Source organism: Dromaius novaehollandiae, chromosome 6 (genome assembly GCF_036370855.1).
Source record: "Dromaius novaehollandiae isolate bDroNov1 chromosome 6, bDroNov1.hap1, whole genome shotgun sequence".
NCBI classification, from domain to species: Eukaryota; Metazoa; Chordata; class Aves; order Casuariiformes; family Dromaiidae; genus Dromaius; species Dromaius novaehollandiae.
The window spans coordinates 7,906,319-7,926,543 of NC_088103.1; the positions used below are offsets into that span (position 1 = coordinate 7,906,319).

Sequence of the window (20,225 nt, forward strand, 5' to 3'; positions counted from 1 at the left end):
TCTTAAATATGAAGCAAGTTGCTCAGTCAGAAACAAAATTTAACTAGGGACTGAATGAAAAAAATATACAACTTACTGGCATAAAAAGCTCAATCACCATAGTACCACTGAATGTGCTGGCAACCAGATCTCTGAAAACATTATCTAATTTTAAACAGGTAACATTAATTCATAAATAAGTGGGTTTAGTATTACAGCCGATATCCCTTCTTGCTCACCATACAGCATAGAGTAATTAGAGCCTTTGTGAAATGCTGCTTCTAAAAACATAACTTTGATAGGCACGTTAGTTGATTGCATCAGAAACTAAGGTAAATGCTTGTTCACAAAATGAGCAGTTCCAGTAGTTTGCTCACTAGCGTCATTTGCGAGTTGTACAGCTTCGGTATCTGTTAAAATTTAGCCCACTATTTATATTTTATGCTTCTTAGACTGCGGCAACGTGCTCCTAGCAGAAACGCATTTTGTAGCGGGGACAGTGCAGTCGTCCCAGCCATTTGTGACTGCCCCCGTCAGAGCTTCTCTCTCTGCAGGAGGGGTGGCCCACAGCAGAGCCCCTGTGCACGCCCCGATCCTCCCGAAAGCCCACCGCCGTGAGGCTTACACTAGCCATGAAGATGGAATTAAGATGCTAGAGCATGAATTAGAGCGGCTCGTGTGCACAAGGGTCATTTCAGCAAAGGACAGCCATGGGTGACAATATTTAATACCCTCAGAGACAGATTTGAAAGATTTTTTAAATAGATTTTTTAAATAGATTTTTAAAATAGATTTTTTAATAGATATTTAGAATAGATTTTTTTTTCTTTAAAGATTTGACCGTAGGGTTATAAAAGAAGACAAACAAGTTTACCTGCTACACTGTGCAGCCAGTCTATAATCACGCTAGCAGTACCGCATATGAAGGAAAGCGCACAAAGACCCCCCCCCCCCACAAAGACCCAAGCAAACTAGGGACCCTGCTCATACCACTCGGGACATGTAAAAGAGAGAGCAAGTAATTTTACAGAGAAATGGAGCTGTGGGAAACTTAAAGAACAGTTGTTCCTGGGCATGTTCTAAGGGCAAATCACTGCAGTGTGCCATACTGAATGTTTGCCAATGCGTAAATCCAGCTGTGAGCCAATCTCTGTTCCACCTGCCTTTCCCTGGGGCAAGACTGAACACTAATTTAAGGAAAACCCAAGCAAAATTAAGGGATGAGTGACATGTAAAGCTAACAAGACCCCAAAAGCTGGGTGTCTTCTTACTTTAAAGAAGCAGGAAAAAACATTTTAGGACTTTACTATTAATCACATATCTGAAACTTGGTTTTCAGAAAAACACTAGGTATTTTCAGTTCTGAATACCAAACTTATCGCAACCACTAATCATTGCTGCAGACACGCACTGGTTCTCCAATCTGCTGCCATACTCAAATTTGCACCAAGACCAGGCTAATAACTCTGTGAGGCTTTAGGATGGTAATAGGCATCGACCCCTTCTGTCCTGAAACACTGCTGAAGGAAATGGAACACACTCCCTCCTTAGCTCTGTTCTGCTTTGGAAACCTAAGCAGCCATGTGGAATCAAAACCATTCCATGAACACAAATATAAGAGGATTATGACAGTATTGTGGCAAAAACATTGTTCTGAGTAAGGCGATCAAAGAAAAAGATAGCAGGCTGGCAACAGCTGGGTAGATCATTCCACCCTGTCTGCAACTGAGAGCAAAATCCAAGGCAGAGCCGCAAGGGGACCGTGCTGGCCTGCACAATCAGCGTGCTACTCTCCTACCTGAGCTTCAAGGAGGATGCAGTGTCATCCTGGAACTAACAACTGGTCTATGCTGCACGTTTCCGCCAGCAAACCTGCGTCAGTACAGGATGTGGAAGCATCCTCTATTTGCCCTCCTCAAGGCATACAGGCACCAATATGGATAGAAGAATACCTCTGTTGCTTAAGCCTGCATTCTCAAAGAGCTGGTATAATCATGCTAATACCACACATCATGCGTTTCAGTTTGTCACAGTACGCTCAGCAGTAACATGAAAATGGATTTGGTTTCATTAACAAAGTTGAATGCATATGAATAATGAAACTAAATGAGTAAGAAAAACTGAAGTAATTTTATCACAGACAAAGGGCGTTTGCATTTGGTCTTAAATAGTGATTACAGGCACACTTAGAGGGGGGTGGAGTTTATTATTTTGGAGAGAAAATAGCACAAATGTTCATTTTAGTTTATACCCTGTGTTTAACAAATGGGATTGAGGCACTTGGGAAGATCAAATGCACACTGATGCATTCACCTGTAGGTCTGTTTTATCTGATAAAACACTTCTAAACTAGAAACTGACCTTGAAGGTAAGTGCTACTCTAATCAGTAAGTCAATTTAAGGCCCACTCCTGGTTACTTCCACAAGAAAGAAACCTGATGATAAGCAAATCTCACTGATGCCACCCTGCTTACGCTCCATGGAGGCTCACAAATTCTGCTCCACTGAACACAAAACAAAGAAAGAGGAGTCCTCAGCTTGCTCACAGTTCCCAACGCTGCTTCCCAGGAAGCACTGGAGAACTCGCAAAGACTTCTGCCAACCTCACCATCACTCTCTGCCAGGATTTTCTTGATGTATTTCTGACATGCTCTTAATTCTGCAACCAATGTCCTAGTCCCTGCTGGCAATCAACCCTCAGAGGGAAGCTGCATTAATATTAATACAGCAGTTGTTCTTCTTGGCCTGCCGTGTTGGTTGGAGGTTTCCATCTACACAGCCAGCTCATTGCTGAACACTTCTATTCTTGTCTCCATTCAGCAGGAATACATGGTACGCATCAGGCCAGTCGGCATTAAAGTCTGCCCTGGTATCAAAGGGCTCTCACTTAGAGCTATCAGTACCTTCCAGCTTAAAACAATTTTACTCTACTAGTTTAAGAAATGTGCAGGAGGAGGGCAGTCCTGAAACCTTAACATTTCATGTTCAACTGAGTAAATTCAAATGAATAACATTGAACTAATGAAAAAATCCCAACCCTTTTCCTCAGCAAAGCAACGCAGAAACCAAATAGAGAAAATGACAGCATACCCCATGCTTTTTCCTCTTTCTTATCCAAGACAAGACTTTGGGGACCACAGCTTCAGCACACAGGCAAAAGTATTTGCTGTTGACAGGGGTTCTACCTGATCTAACTACTATTGCTTCCTGGTTTGAGACTAACATTTCTTTTTCAAACTAAGAGCTATGATCACAAAGTCAAAATGTTGCAAGCATTAGTTTCTACAACATGCAGTCTCCCAAAGAACCCACATTTTTCAAAAGTAATTAAGAGGAACTATGTTCAAACTATTACTCCTAGTTTGCTAACGCAAAAGCTGAAATCGACTTTCAACATCATTATTTTAGTTTTGGTATCAAAATGAATAGCAGATGTGCAATAGGTTTGCACATTTATTTATGTGCATTTTAAACATATTCTTAATAGCAGCTTCTTTCAAACTTGCTAATTATGATGCAGCAATTTGAGAAGAGGTTTTATGGTGTAGACTGCAGTCAGGGACCTTTAGTTTTTCTATGATTATACAAATGACACATTGGACTGATGTGGAATGCAAACATGAGTAAAAAATGAGAGAAAATGCCACTATTTATAAAATGTAATTGGCTTTTAATGTAGTCTTACTACATTACTTAGTACAGTGTCTACTACCATTACAAATTATGTCAAATGAGCTTTGCTCACGACCAGCTACTGCTCTTAAAAGCAACAGAAGCTCTTCATGCACCAACACGGAACAAAGCTTTAATGGAATTAGTCACTGCAAGAGATTTCTGTAGGATTAGGCATAAAGTCATTTACACTGGGGTTTGAGGTGGAACCGCAGACTTGGCTAAATGAATAGAATGAGAAAAAGTATACTTGAGTATCAATTCCGCAGTCAGCCCTACTGCTAGCTCTTAATGGATGCAGTGTCTGGAAAGTGTCTTAGTCTTTACTGCTGTTTTCCTCTGTGATGGGCAGCACCTGTATTTTTTCCGGTATTGTTTCACTTTTGTTCACTTTCTTGTTCACCGTTGCGTAATGTTCCTTTAAAAGGACCATATATCGGGTGGAAATCACCACAGGGACAGGGCACTGGTGCTGCCTTGGGGGAAAACTGAGGTGCTGAGGGAGACAAGCTTCCCGACTGCAGGCTGTGGCAGGCAATAACAGTTACAGGCCAAGGAGCTGAGAACCTGCTGCTCAGAGACAACCGGAAACTGCCGAGGGGAGCAAGGGGCAGACAGTCAGGCCTTGGAGGCACCGGAACAAAACTTCCTAGCAACTTGTCCCCAGGGAACAAATCTCCTGTATCTCTGCAAGTCGCTGTACTGGCTGAAACCAAGGATGGACCTGAAGACCACTGTCAGCAGGACAAGAGGCATTTAGTAACCCTTCGTATTTCTGTTCTGACTATCACTTTGAATTTTCTCTCTCTAAAAACTTGAGTATTCCAGACTTCATTCTACTAAAACCTTGCTTTATTTGGTCTTTAAAAACATTTTAGTCATGTTTGAGGAACTCGCTATAAAGAAAAGTCCTAAGCAGATCCCTTCAAAGCTCTGGTTGACTTGGGATCTCATCACAGCACCACACAGCATCTCAAGTGCATTACATAACTAGGCAACCACAGCATCCACGTCCACCTCCCTCAGTACCACGAAGGTTGAAGCATCACAGGCCACACAAAAGATATTAATGTTAATAATTCTGATGTTGACCTCACAACATGTGAAGACTAGTTCTGACTTCAACACCCGGCCAAACCGTATGACTTCCACAGGCAGTACGCTTCTGTCTCAAAACACACCCCGGTCTAACGGCTGACCTGGGTGTACGGGTGCAGTGGGTATCCATTGCCTCGCCTCTTAAAAAGGTATTTCATGCCTGTCTCTGAAGACAATCTGTGTGTGCTGGAAGGTGACTCCTTCTCCCAGCCTGGCTTCTGGCAGTACCAGCCATGACCCCTGCTGAGCAGCAGAAGTTCCCTCCAAACCTGGAGCCCTCTCATGCCAACAGTAGAGTATGCAAACCTTGCTTGAAAAGATTGCTTCATATTGATTAGATATCCGTAAAGAAATCAAGCATTTTAATGATGTCAGTTGCATCAAGACTTGCCACTGTCCCTATACAAGCATGAGGGTTAAATGATACTTAGGATCATTCTAGTCCAAAATGAGATGAAGCTTGTAACTCACAAGATTAGAATAGAGAACAAAGGTCCTTCTAAATTATACTTAACAATGAAACACTGCAGCTGGTGGAACTCAGGAACATAAATTAATTTTCTAAGGAAATAAGCATCTTGACAAGAGTAATCGTCATATAATTACATAAGCAAATCAGAAATATAAGTATTTTATATGTACTTTGATATCAGTTGTACTTTAGAAATGAATAATTCATTTGCAAGCTATTTTTTGTCCAATATAATCTGCCAAATTGAGTCTGAAGCTTGAAAAAACAAAGTTCTACAGGAAGAAGCTAGGCCTCTAATTTCCTGCATGACTGGAAACACAAAATTAAGATGAAGTGTCATTTTATTAAGGCTCAGAAAACACGCTTTTAAAACTAAGGTGGCTTTTAAATCTTCAGCTTCCAAACACAGCTTTTAGAAACAAACACTTGTTTAAAACATCTCAGTGACAAGGCTTAATGGGCTGAAGGCAATCTATGTTAATGGTGTCTATTCCGGAATGTACTTTTTTGCTCTCAGTGCCCTTAGCTAAGAAATGGCTAGTATCTATTTTTCTCCAACTTCTTTTTATTAGCTATAGGAACACAAAATTATCAGTCCCACTTAGACATCACCTTATTTAAACCTAAGATTATCTATCTGAAGTGCTGTAGGGAGTTTTGCTGTTGTCCTAAATGAAACAATTTTCATAAACTTAAAGGTGCAAAACCATTCCTCCTCCTCTAATTACGCATTTCACACATTACTAAACTCATTAACAAAAATGGAGTCACCATTCTGTGGCTGACACATTATCGTTTGTGTGGAAAATTAGTGCTAGCGTATTCTAGTGACTAAAATGAAAAATTACCAGGCTGGAAGCTTCTGTTTTAAACAGGTAATGGTACAACAGAAGGTACCCAAAGGGCTTCCTAAGGTGTTCAAAACAAACACACACCCCCCACACTAGCAAAACACACAACTTCTGTTACTTACTTTCTTTCTTCAATAGAACATGTTTCAATAAAGATGTATATTTTAGAACAGCCAATAATCTTGAACTGATCTTTGAAAACATTTAAATAAAACCTCTCCAGCTTTGTGGGCTCTGGAAGCAGGCAAAGCATATTTCTCCACATAAAATTAATGTAGCAATGTGGCAACAAGCCTATGAAAAGGTTTGGACATTTGACGCAAATGAAGCACTTTGTGAGAATGACTGTCTTTACTCAGAGAAGGTCATTAAAAAATGACCTCTGCAAATTTAGAATACTATATCACATTTATATTTGTCTCTTCCTGATGTCGGTTGTCTGTTTTGGGTATTCATATCGAAATTATTTATGTAAATTTCAGCACCCCTTAACTTTCTGTGACATTTTCAATTCAATGCTATTTAATAGAGGATTTTATTTTGTTATAAAAAAATTATAACAAATGGAGAACATTCTCTCAATTCATGCCTGAAACTATTACTGATTACAGCAAATCACAACTCTGCCTCTGACTTTTACTTTCTGTCACTTTGTCTGTCAGTCTTATCATAATGGTGCTTGACCATCTTAATATTCTTTTAATTACACTGTGTGACTGTAACAAATGAATAGTTCCATCAAAATCAAAAGAGCTGAAAATCTTCAACAGAGAAATACCTAAATGGAGAGGGTTCTTCATCCCACATAGTTACACGCTAGAAGAAAAATGGCTAATATTTCCTTGTCTGTTTCTCTTGGAAGGGGAAAGCTAAGAACCGAAACAGACATTTATTTGAAGCAGTTTGCAGTTTAAGGGTGGGGTTTTTTTTACTTTTTTGCTTTTAGTTTTTGAGGATTAGCATGTTGTTGTTGTTGCTGTTGTAAGGACTATATTCCTGAACAGGAATAGTAATAGATGATGACCGCCGCTTTGTTCAGTATTTCCAAGTATTTTCCCTCGGCAGCAACCTGCCCTGAAAATTTTTACCATAGTCCTCTCAGGGTCTTACTTTTAGTGCTAGTCCAGCTGTTTATGGCTCCCTGATGCCTTTTTCTATAGACCTCTTTTGCTTCCAGCTGTATTTCTTAACGTACAATTACCCTCTTCATTTGTGGTTCGTCCCTAGTAACGCACACCAGCCCAGATGCTGGTCAGCCTGAAACTGGCCTATGTTGGCTCCCCTTGTTCAAAGTATTTTACCATTAAAAAAGTGTTTGACAATTTCTGACATTAATTTTTAAGTGCAATGTCCATCAGTTTCAAGGCGGCTTCGGTTGACCTCCCCTCCTATTCACTTATGAGATTTCATTGTTTATCATACTTTTAGCGATGAACTTTGTTTTAACAGTTATTAAACACTCCTCTTCCCTACTAAGTATGATATACTAGTTTGCCATAGTGTTTAAATTTGATCTTGTTATTCCCTGACTTTAAAAACAAATATAAACTCATATCCTTTGTTCATATCTGTGACAGCAGCAGATCAAGGTTTAATCTGTCATCTGCTTTATCTCTGAGCACTTGTTATATCATTGTTTCTTCAACTTAAACTACAGTTAGAGTATCTGTCAAACTGTTCCCCAAATTATTCTGTTCATGCTGTACCCCCAAACATCTTAAACCATTACTTCTGCAATCACAGCACAAGTCTTGTTTGAGAAACACCACATAAAAGAAGATTGATTTTCATCTTGAAAATGTCAAACTTCTGCCTATAATGCTCAGCTACATTTTTCTGAAACAGCAAAGTTCAAAAAGAGCCACCATCCTGACAGATCCCTGACGCATCATGATAGATGTGACAGCTCTACTACTTTACTGCCAGAAATGTCCTCATACAGAATGAGGCAATCAATGAAGAATAATAAATCTAACCTGGGTAGTAGAACCATTTCTTGTACATGCATATGAGAAGAAACAACACATTCTTCACATTTCTGGAGACTCTTGTTCTTCTAAACTATTATACCAACTTTCTTTCACATTACAAAATACCAGTTACACTTAAATTGCATCTGCTTAATAGTTCTCCACCCAAAGTCATACCACACATTTGTATTACTTCGCTAGAGGAGGAAAAAAATAGATATAACTTAACACACATTTCCCTTTGAAAAGAACAAGTTTTTCTTACTCTTCTGTCTAGTCCTTCTGTCAACCAGCAGAACGACAGCTGCTCCAAATGTATCTTCTGAATTATGTCCACATCTTCCTAGAAGACATTGTTATTGATTAATACTACATCAAAGTTTCACCTCAAGTGCACAGTGTGAATGCATTTCTTTTTTTTTTTCTTTTTTTGGGAAATTCCCATATTTGAGACAAATTATAGTGAGTTTGGAAAAGTAAATCTGCAATTCATAAATCAAAGCTTTTTAGATGAAGAATTGGCTTGATTTGTAACTAATGCCTTTGATTCTATCCTACCACCTACACTCCAGGCTGTTATAAACGGGAAGATACTGCCATACATGTATTTTCTTAAATCGGTTGACCACGAGACTAACAAAGCAAGCTCAGCTAAGTCGGCTCAAACACAATGATTTAAAATACTTTTTTTTTTTTTTTTTTTTTATGGTGACATGAGGTACATTTAACATTTTCAGTAAGCAGGCTCAATAAATCTAAGTGTTGTGTGAATAGACGGATGGTTACTTGTGATTGTGTACGATTTCAAAAATACATCAATATATCACTGTCGTAATTCAATTTCTTCCATTATTTCATACATGCGCAAGCATACATCCATACAAGCACAGAGAGAGTATATCACATTAGAATAACTGAGATGGTTTGAATTAAGCAATAGTACATGCTCACACAGAATGAGCAGGTATGTGACTCCAGATCAGTTTTAAAACTAGGCACACAAGTATGTAATGTGAGAATTTCCACAGCTAGAGGTCTATTTAATCTCACACACACCCCAACACATTCCCACGTATTTTTTTTTTCTTGGACTGCTGTTCCTAATAAAGGAACAACATGGTATTCTCAGACTCTCGCCTCCTGAAATGTAATGTCTGCATTTATAAGGAGGTTGAGTAGCAGCTGCCTAAGAAACAGGTTTTGTTTCTTTCATTTTTACATAAGCTTTTATTAAGCAAATTTATAAACAGGACCTGTAAGTCAAATGAATAAACAGCATTGTGCATGCACACTCACAATATACAGAAAGTTTATGTATTCACCCAGATAATGTAAAGATCCTACATTTAAGCTGGTATTACATTCCTTAAATATAATATCCTCATCTGTCACGTGTGACACGGACATAGCACAAGTGGGGAATTCAAATTCGTAGCTTTGAATCCTGGTATGATCCTGGTTACCCTTACACACAGACACTTCACAACTGCCCGTCAGATCAGGTCACCTGGGTTTGGGCCCAGGTGAAACACAGGTCTCAGCTGCTTGTTGCAGACCAGCTCTGGTCCTGCCGCCCTGCCCTTACCCGTTTCTCTTTAGCCGCCCGTGGGTCTCAGCCTCCCCGAGCTCCTCGACTGTTACTCTCTCCAGCCTCCAGGAGCACCTGGGGCAAACTTACCCCCAACGGTTCTTGCTCTTCCCTCACCTGGGGATGCTTATGCCGGCCGTCCCGTCCCGTCCCATCCCGTCCCGTCCCTCCATGCCAAGGTGTCCCTGACATGGGCTCCCCCAGCACAGTCAGGACCCCCTGAGCTCCAAGGCAGCTGCCTCCAGGGCCCTCACAAATAGGTGGTGTGCGGGAGCTTCTGATTGGTCCAGCTCTCCGTAAGTTGCTCCCTGATTGGCTGCCAGAAAGGGCAGCTGCCCTGCAGTCCCTCCCCCCTTCTGGATCATTCCAGTTCATTCCGGTTCATTCCAGTCGTAACCGGCCAAAGCTGGTCACCAGCCCCTGGCCTTGCATGGCTTCTCTGGCTGCCCGCTCCTCACCGATGCGCACCACAGGAAGATACAAAACATAGTGCATCGCCTCCAACACAGTCACCTTCCTTTTAGTGGCAAAAATACCCCCCGCCCAAGGACGCGGCAGAGATGGCCCACCGTATTTCTGCTTTAAAACGTAAAATCATAAACAGGCAATCAGCCCACATATAAAAGAAATTTAAATTCTGCCCCCCAGATTTTCAGCTTACAACTCTGTTAGCAAAAAGTCTCTCGCAGCTATCTTCTGGCCAGCTTCCTAAAATCTGTCTGAAACAGATTAGCTTGAAAAACTGAACAGGAAAATAGTCTGCCTCAATGTATGGCTACTAATGAAAAAACACAGTGAAGCCCACCAAAACCTGTGGAAACGTGCCATACTCGAGGTTTTTAAAACTTGACAATTTTCGCCACCTCACAGGCATCCCCACCAATTTAACAGTAGAATGATACATTTCAGATACTTTTCTCTAATAATAAACAGCTACGTGTAGCAACAGAGACCATCTATTTTTCATCTGTGAGTTCCCCAATGCCAATTTAAAAGCCAGAAAGGAGAGGCAAATCTGAATGCAGATGGCATTACTCATTAGTGAGAACCTAGCTATCCATGGTAAATATAAAACTCTCTTTTCAAAAGACAAACAAAATACAAAGGAGAAACCAGTAATAAAAATGGTGCTACTATATTTAGAATTTTTTGACATAAAACTTCATTAGAAAACATTGGTGGAACTGAGTGATTCTGCACGCAGATTCAGCTTATCCTTTGTTATGTCAAATAAAGCATTGGCTGCTATACAGTTGGTGCTTGATGTATCATACTAACAAAATAACATTAGATAAATGATAAATAATTTTAGTAAGGAATTTTCAACACGTTCCCTGCTTCTCAAACAAAAAGCACGCGTTTGCGCTGGGCTGCATTACAAGAGCTGCGCCTCGAACTACCAGGAGCTTCACACTCCCAAAAGTTACCGAGCACACTGCGATGCTGCAAAAATCAGCAAGCCAGAACCACTGTTTTCTGGAAAGACTCTCAGGTAATTGTTGATTTACAGGCATTGGTCTGTAAGAGATAAGGTGTGCAAAGACAAAATGCCCCTCCAAAATGTCCAAACATCATGTGATATTTGAGAAATTTGCCATCAAGCTGCTGGACTCTTTTCCCTTCTCGTAAAAAGTTCCAAACGGCTAGTTACACTAACACATAGCTTGTAAAAACCTAAATAAGGGCCATAGCACAGCAAACTCCATATCAGAATATTTTACTGAAATTCCTACAAAAGAATGACGACTTTCAGGCACACCTCTGTCTCGCTACGCATGTGCAGTGCCTCCACATCCAGACCCTCCCCATGCCGTCAGGCTCTGTTCACTGTGCTTGCGTGTGCACATGCATGCAAGGGATTCTTCCAAAAAGGTTAGCTTATAAATTACATACGTGGCTTCTCTATCCCTGAAAACTACTGACTAGACACAGATTCATTCTCATGACTCGTGTGAAGGGCAGAAGAGTAATACATTTTCGTATTTCAGACGAGGAAATTGAAGTATAGCAAGATTAAGACAAAGTTTTGAAGAATCATAAAATATTCCCATGACAATCATGTTATCTGTACATTTTATAGCTATTTTTGGCAAGAATGGATTTTTTTTAATCAAAACAAAGATACAGTATTCATAGAAAACAAATTGGTTTGAGCTGTGCATCACTGCTTTGCAGCAGTTTATGACACTAAAAAAATCACATTAAAGATTCATATCAAGATTTTGATTTTGGAAGGAGCTTAAAGAACATTCTGAATTTACTTTTATTTTGAACAATATTACAATATTCTACATTTATATAATGAAATTACTTACTATGCCTGAAGCTATTTTTGGATTTCTTGCGACTGTCAACCAAAACCACCAATTCACCTAATCATCTCTGATTTTTATGTTATCCTATTAATTTCTGATACAAACACAAATGTTAAACAGGTAGGCAGTCTCAAATTGGTACAAATCTTTGGCTGCACCATGCAACTTTTTTCTTGCTTTGCCACCAACAGCAGTGGTAAAACCAAGCTTTCCAGACATGAGACTAGCAGAAGTTTATTTCTATTAGCAAAATCACTATTACTGCTTATCTCACATAACCAGAAGATATTGTCAAATAACAGTCCTAATCACAGACAAGTCCAGTGAAACACACCATTTGCTTCATGTTGGATTTCTTCTACTTTGTCTTGCATTTGAAAACAATAGAGTTGTATTGCTGTTATTCCCTGATAGTAGCGGCTGACTATATTATCACTCAGACTTAACAGAATAAATATATTAAAGTACAAGCTTTGACTGCTCACGAGTGGCATGCTACTTTATGGGATAAACTGATCCTTGGCAGAGGGCTGGTTCTGCACTTTTTCCTTAGATTGTTGCAACTCTGAATTGCTACTTTTGTTTCTTCCAAACACTTGCATTTATTTACATGTAAATTAACTACGTTTCTCTATGGATGTTATCTCTAATCACACTTGGTTACTTAGCCGACAAAACACAGTTGACAGCCAACCTTGTATCTCTGGCTAACTTTCTTGTTAGCCATCTCCTAAGCACAGTGCTACAAGCTGCTAGTAAGGGTGTAATACAAAACTTAAAAGAATCTCAATCCCCTAACACCAAACTCCATTTGGTGCATATGTGTTAATAATAAAAACATAAGACAGGAGGAAGTGGTGATCATGATCATGATCACCTAGGCTTCAGGACTTCTGGAAAACTTCCAGATTTCTCATGTAGGTGCCTGAACACATGCTCTGAAGGAAGAAGTCGAATCTCCCCTCCACAGCTCATCCTGTCTTTCCGATAGGAAGGAGCAACATCAGGGTTGAAACAAGAGCGACTCAGGCTAGCTTGCCCAGTTGTTTCCTGCTGGGGGTATCAGAGGGCTGGAAGAGATTGCCCTTAAGAACTGTCAAGGAAACGTCAGGATTTTAACAGTTTAACTGATACAAGGAAGTGCCCCGAGCTTTGTAGATAGCAGTCCTCCCCACTAGGACAATACTGTTGTAAAATTAGACCCACTTGTTTTATTCCACTTAGAAGCACAACGATGACAATAGAAAGGACAGACTGAATTATTTCACCGGAGATCAAAGCATTAAGGAGGGAAAGAATCACTTAAAAATCTGCACAAATTAGCATGAGCGATTTCTAACAGTGGTCCTACAAGTGCAGGATGTTTCAACAATGCTGCCATGTTTTCCCCATTCCCTTTTGACCCTCCTCACTTTCATGATTGCAAGCAGACAGCTAAGCCTGGCCTCGGAAACTCTTAAGAGCTGAAGACCGCACATGTGAAAACCACCAGTGGGCAGCCGAGCCAAAGGAAACCAAGTTCGGAAAAACATGATCTACACAACCTACTGTGCCTGCTGAGAAAGGGCAGATACTCTGAGATGTACCTGGCATCATGGAGGTCTTCTAGATTTTTTTCTTCTCCCGGCTCTCCCTGGTCCTTCAAGATATAACCACTTGCTCACCCTGACATCCTTGATCTGCAGCTCCTCTTCTCGAGCAAAGACAGGAGAAGGTAAACGGAGGCTCATTTTTCCCCAAACAAGTATCCCATTCTCACAAGAGCAGCAGAGATGATGCCCATCTCATACTGTCCTCATGGATCTGCCCAATGTGCTACCTAAGGCTGAACGAAGCCAGGCAGAAGCGTTTTTCATTTGAGGTCCAAGGGACTTTCAGTCTGTAGAGGTAAAGTAAAATGCACTGACTTTCTTTACAAGAAATATTAAGACAAAATTGCCACCCTAAAAAGATAAGCATGTAGAGATCTATATAGATAGTCTATAAAGATTATATAGTCACACATTTTGAATACTTTCGAATTTCCTATATATAGATTATATTCATAAATAGATTATATTCATATAATCATATAAATAGATTATATTCATAAAAATACTTAAGAAATTGTTGCTTTGCTTTCTGTTTGTGAAAAAATGCTCAAATTAAATCCGTAACAGCAGTACAGACAAGCCTCTAGGTAGTGACCTTTCAGACAAAAACAAATGTAACATCTAGAACTGCAAGCACCAGGTTACAACATCTCAGTTTTGGTTTACTCTTCCTCCAGGTCACAACACTAGTACAAGTTTGAAAAGCAACTCAGATGAGAAGAGGGTACCAAAGACTGATCCCAATCGCAAGGTCTCCAGTACTCGCAGACTTCTGAGGTAAACTGCCTGCGCGCTGATGAATGAACAGCAGTGTCAACGCCCACCCATCCCAACGCAAGAGCTGTCACACCACGAAGAAAGGGGAGAAAGGGAACTAACTGCCTGCAACACGCTGTTACCCTAGACAGGCCCCAGGGCAGAAGGAGACCCTGGCTTTGGAGCCAAGGAAACAGTATTGGGAAAGTAAAACATCTCAGGTATGAAGAGTCATCCCAGGTGCAAAGCGCTCTGTTCTGGGCATCAGCGCTGATCTCAGCACCTGCAGCTGAAGCCAGGAACAGAAGCAACGGCACCAACACAGCCAAGGCACTAATGAGCGTCAAGCGAATGAGCAGCTCCATGCTGACTACCCCATGCCGCTACACACTATGCCTCTAAACCAAAAAGCAGCAGCAACACTGTTCAGAAAAATCCCAGGCAGCAGTTTCAAAAAAGTGGCTGAGATTAAATGAAACAGTGGTAAGTATGCTTCATCTTCTATACCACACACTGTAGAAGGAGAACGGACACGCCAAAGCATACGTTGTAATGTGTGTGCACAAGGAAAAAAATCCCTACTATGATGTGACAGGACATGAGCACGCTCACTGTCAAAATGTGCTTGTGTTCACATATGTTCAAAACGTTCACTTAAAGAACCACCCTCTGTTCTCTTACATTATGCAAATGGTCCATATTTTCCCTTTAAACAACCAAAAGCTCTCCTAGGGAATGTACTTTTAAATATTTTAAGCTCAGATGCTGCCAGTCCTGTCTCCTGCTTGCTAACCTCCATAGCATTTCTACTACATCAGGCATGTGCAGTAGGAAGACATTTGCATATACTAAGTTTCCTTCTGAATTAAAGAAACTTAAAAATGCACCTCGCGTTGTATAGTAAGATAACAGTGGATCTGCCCCTACAGTACATAACATTATGCATTGCTTTTCAGTTTAATCATTTGTGATTTATTAGACTGCAATGGAATTAAAATAAGTCTACCATTGCCCCAGGACATAAGCAGGTTGATAATCTGCAAACTGGGGCACAAAATATCTTCATTATGCAGACTTTTATTGGGAAAAAATAGACTGTGGAAGAAAAGAAATGAAACTGTATTGAAACACTCTGTAATACAAAAAGATTCATTTTGAATTGCCATCCCTGTTCCAAAAAATTATAAAGGCTCACCGATCTAGCTATCAGTCATAACACACGTAACTACAATCTTGATTAGTCAAAGTTCCTTAAAAATATTTCATTAATTATTAATACAACTGAGATTTTCAAGTTGTTCACTGTCACAAATTTCCTTAACAGAGGCAAGAGGAAAAAGAGTAGTATTTGCAGACGAAAAGGAGCAGGGCAGTTAAGCCATGGGCCTTCAGAAGTGAAGCAGAGAAAGCAGAATACCAAAGGAAAAGGAACATGGAGCAGTTATCCTAAATCAAGCGCATTTTCCCCACGCAGTGCTCAACGTGACAGTAGGGTACTGACAAGTAACAACAGCAATTACATGCTAAGCTGTAGGAAGGACCTTAGACCACGATTTAGTCAATGCACAATCCTCCCAGTCCCATCAGTCACATCCCATCCACATCGGCTGCCACCCTGGCCTCTAACCCTGGACTAGGAACCTTAACCACCAAGAAGGGGATTTATTGCTCCATGTAGAACAAGTCTGATGTTGGGACAGCAGGCAATCCCGTATGTCCACCTCTGTTTTCTGCAAGTCTCACCATGTAAAACTAAGTTATCATGGCACATCACACACCTGACCCTGTTTTCTGGCTTCCTTAGTCTTCAGTTCATGCGGGGTGAATCAGTCATCCTGTCTTTGGATGACTGAGTGTCACAGATCTCTTGCATGGTTTCTCCTTCTTGCCGCAGTTCAGAAAAATCCAAATATCTTAGCTTATGCGTTTCTACTTTTAACCCTTATTGTATAACAGATGCATGAGCTAATATCTTCTGGCTATCTACCTGCTAATCTACTGACCTTTATTTTTATTCTTGTTAAATACACCACTCTGCATAAGCTGTAGCAATTCAATCACAAAACCAAAGCAACAAAAAACACGCTTACGCTTCAGTATCTGATTTCACGCACTAATAGAGACAACGCACCCTTTCCCCACGTTACAGATGAGTAAACGTTCTTCAGGGTTTTTTTTTTTTAAAACGTCAGAGAGTCAAATGACCAAGCAAATGTTTATGGTAGTACAGGAAAGGTTTGGGCCCATGCAGACTGCTGGCTGTATTAAAATACCTGAGAAAGTCTGGCTTTTGTACAAAATAGCACAACCCTCCCCTCCGCCCTCCAACACTTAATGCAGCTTTGCGTTGCCTGGATATGGCCCTTGTGAGCAAGTGAATTAAACCTTCTGCCCTGATATCACTCCCTTTGAAATGATGCATTCTCAGCCTTGCTATCTGGTATTTTAGTTTTTCATCTACTCTGATTTAAACACAAAAAAACCCAACAACAACAAACACGCTAAAGTGAATCTAAAATGAAGGCTCACTGGTTAACGATAGTTATTTTTCCTTCATAGCATCTTGACTCACCTCCTCTCACTACATTTTGCCTATTGTGAGTCTAGAGGCTGGTGAGAGCCAGGTCTTAAAAATGTGTCATAACAACTCCAGCAGAATTGATGCTCTGACCTTCAACTCTAATTTGCTTGCAACAGACAGGGCTGTGTTTCGATAAACTCAGAAAAACGGTACTGCTGTTTTCTAAAACAAATAAAAAAGTAAAAAATTGCCAGTTCTACTGAATACACAAGATTAGATTCAACAAAAAGGAATCCTATTAAAAAGGCTTCTCCTCTAAATAATTTAAGAAAGGTTTCTTTCATGGGGACAAAACCAGTACTGCACTAACACAGGCTCAATCAGTTGTACGTTAACTCCAGAAAAGATGCCTCCCTTTCAATGTATGGTTTGCTGAAAAATATGAAGTGAAAATTGGTTTCCAATTAGAAGCCCCAAATCTCTTATTAAATGGGGGCAAACAAGATTCAAAAAAGATTTACATGATTTTCCAAAATGTAGTTAATTTTTGCTGCAAACTAAAATTAACATTCTCTACTACAACTTTCTAGACCCTAAATTACAGGTAGTACAGTGAGGGACCTAGAGATCTTCTTTTTTTTTCCCCTTCAGCTATTGCCATCATTTATCAATTTAATGCTAACTGAGTCCTGGAAAGCATTCTGTGTATTAGTATTTAAGAGTAAATTAATCATCAGATGAATGCAAGACCATCAATACTGTAACTTTTTTTCCTGATGAGATTAAAAACACAGCATGCCAACCACGTTTTAAAGAACATGCATTTGTTGTATATTTACACATAAGGACATTAAAGAGTCGCATGTAATAAAATGATATAGGAATTCATTCACACCCCTCTCTCCAGATCAATGTTGCTTTACAAACAGGCCATTTTTAATGGTCTTTTTTTTTTTTTTTTTTTTTTTTAATTTTTGCGCTATGGAAGTGTCTGCTTATAGACAGTTGTGATGCTAAAAGCATTATATCACACAAATATAAATACTGAAAGATGACTACAGCTACAAGACAGATATATATTAGACAGACTAATATAGGTATTTCCCCCATCACTGTGCTCACAGATTTGTGAAGAACATGTTACTCAGGATAGCCTCAAAAAATGAATTTATGAGAAAGGATAAGGATCTTACAAGTTAAAAAAAAATTCACTGAACATTAGATTAGAAAAATCAGAAAATAAATTATTTTTTACATTCTTTAAGCAAAAAGCAGCTAATATGGCTTCCTCTCCATCAATAAAGGTAATCTACTGCTTGGACAGAAGAAACAAATCTTGGCAGAGCTGGGGCAGTGATTGAACAAGTTGCTCGCAAAAGTCCATGAACATACCTATCCACACACGAAATGACCAGCTCTTGAGGCAGTAAATAAAACTCATTTCTTATAGCAATGCAAACAAGCAGCCCAAACACTGGGAAATTAGGGATCTTAAATAGCATGGAAATGGATGAACACCATAAACTTACTTAAAAGGCTAAACAAGCAGAATTATTTCAAATAGTTACCAATGGTTCCTCTGAACAAAACTGGGTTTGAACAGATGACAGACAAGCTTCTCTGTTAACTGCTTTTCTTTTTCTTTTACCTTCTTTTCTCAATGCAGTAAGTATGAAATACAGAAGACTCTTTTAGTAATTTCACTACAGAACAGTAATTACACAACAACCTTAAATGTGCGATCTGCCAAACCCTGATGGTCCAGAGATGACACCAGGAGGCTGATGCTTCCACTTGCTGCACTGCGCCCTTGAGAATTAGCACCTACTTCAAATAAAGTGAGATGTGTCCCCTGATGTACATTAACGTACAATTTCCAGCATCCTGAGCCTGAAATGCCTGTGAGCCAAGATATTTCCCAGAGCATACTGAAATCACCCGGGGAATTTTTTTTTTTTTTTTCCTGCTCCTGCTTGCCTTGCTCAGGCTAGGATTAATTCTCTGACCTGCCAGGAGCAGAGTCACCCAGAAAAGGGATCCCCAAGCTGTACTAGGCAGCACAGCATTAGACAAATACACACCGGATCCACATTAGCCACAGCCCAGCACAACATCAGGAGCTGGCACTGTGAATACTGGCAGCTCCCACCATCACTGCCGACGCTGGTACCCAGCAAAAACACTTGGCAACACGCTGCTACAGAGCAAACACACATAGAAGATTCTGGGTTTGCAATGGTTGGTGACTATTATCTTTCTTCTTTGCTCTTCTTACCGGCCTCTATTGCTCTCTCTCTGGTCACGCAGAATGCAACAGAAAAGTAAACTATGATGTACATAACAGTCATAAAAAAATGAGCATAGCTATTGCTATGTATACATACATAAAAGAGGACTAGCAGCATGTCTGCGTTAGACTACCTCAGAAATGTTAAAACCAAGTTTGTCATGAGGTTGACTGAAGGTATTTGTACAACTCACCGTTATACATCCCGATTTTAGAAAAACATATTGTAATGCATACCCATGCATCTAATCTCGCCTTTCCAAAGACACTCTTCTTTCCTTCAGAACCTTTCATGCCAAGCCCTATAAAGGATATAGATTCCTTTAAGCGGGAATGATTTCTGAATGAAACGTTTCCAACTGATTTATGTTTTAAGTAGCATATATAAAACTTGCCTGAAAGCTGTAGATTGATGGGGATTCCTGGTTTGCCCTTGCATTGCTTTAAAAAGAAAAACAACCCTTAAAATGCAACTATTTATTTGAATTCCTAAAACACAGAGCCCAAATTTTAAGAGCTTGTGAGGACTGACAAATGGCACTCATAAGGTCATACAGAGAATTTGGTATAAAGCAAATGCTTAATAGGAAGCATATAGTGGAATAAAAACATTAACAGACCGACTTCCTTGAATGGCCAACACCACTTCTGAAATCACTGTGTTTCACTGTGAGCAATCAAATATTATTATAATAAAGTAGGACTTCTGTTTTGAGAACACATAAACAGAAGACTGTTTAGCCATGACAGCTAAAAGAGGCAATTTTGATGTTCAGAGGTACATTAAGACATTTAAATATTAACATCAGGAAATAAAACACTTTAATTAATGCAATAATTAATTTTTATTTTTTTAAAGGAAAGTCATTCCCTGAAAATTTTCCACAACAGTTTTTCGGCATTAGCAGCACCAGCAGCCAAAGACAAAGTCAGTAGTACCTTGACTGAGTGCCTTACTCAAAGTAAGTACCTTGCAATGACTCAGACACAGCAACTTATCTTTTCCAAGCTAATTAAAGGGTTTTTCCTCTGTGCCTGAAGCTATCTAATCATGCAAGAAGTATTCCCCTATCATTAGAAATGACTCTCTGGAATTAATTTTTGATATGATGGAGACTGAGTTT

At 39.8% G+C, this 20,225-nt stretch overlaps 1 protein-coding gene across 5 annotated transcripts in view; it reads right to left on the reverse strand.

Moving 5' to 3' along the window:
• LOC112981614 (protocadherin-15) overlaps positions 1-20,225 on the reverse strand; it is a 1,192,166-nt gene that overhangs the window by 535,096 nt on the left and 636,845 nt on the right. For all 5 annotated transcript variants that reach the window (XM_064513568.1, XM_064513569.1, XM_064513570.1 and 2 more), the window contains one exon: positions 8,308-8,385. The gene's annotated coding sequence lies outside the window, so the exon portion shown is untranslated. The remainder of the gene's footprint in view (positions 1-8,307; positions 8,386-20,225) is intronic.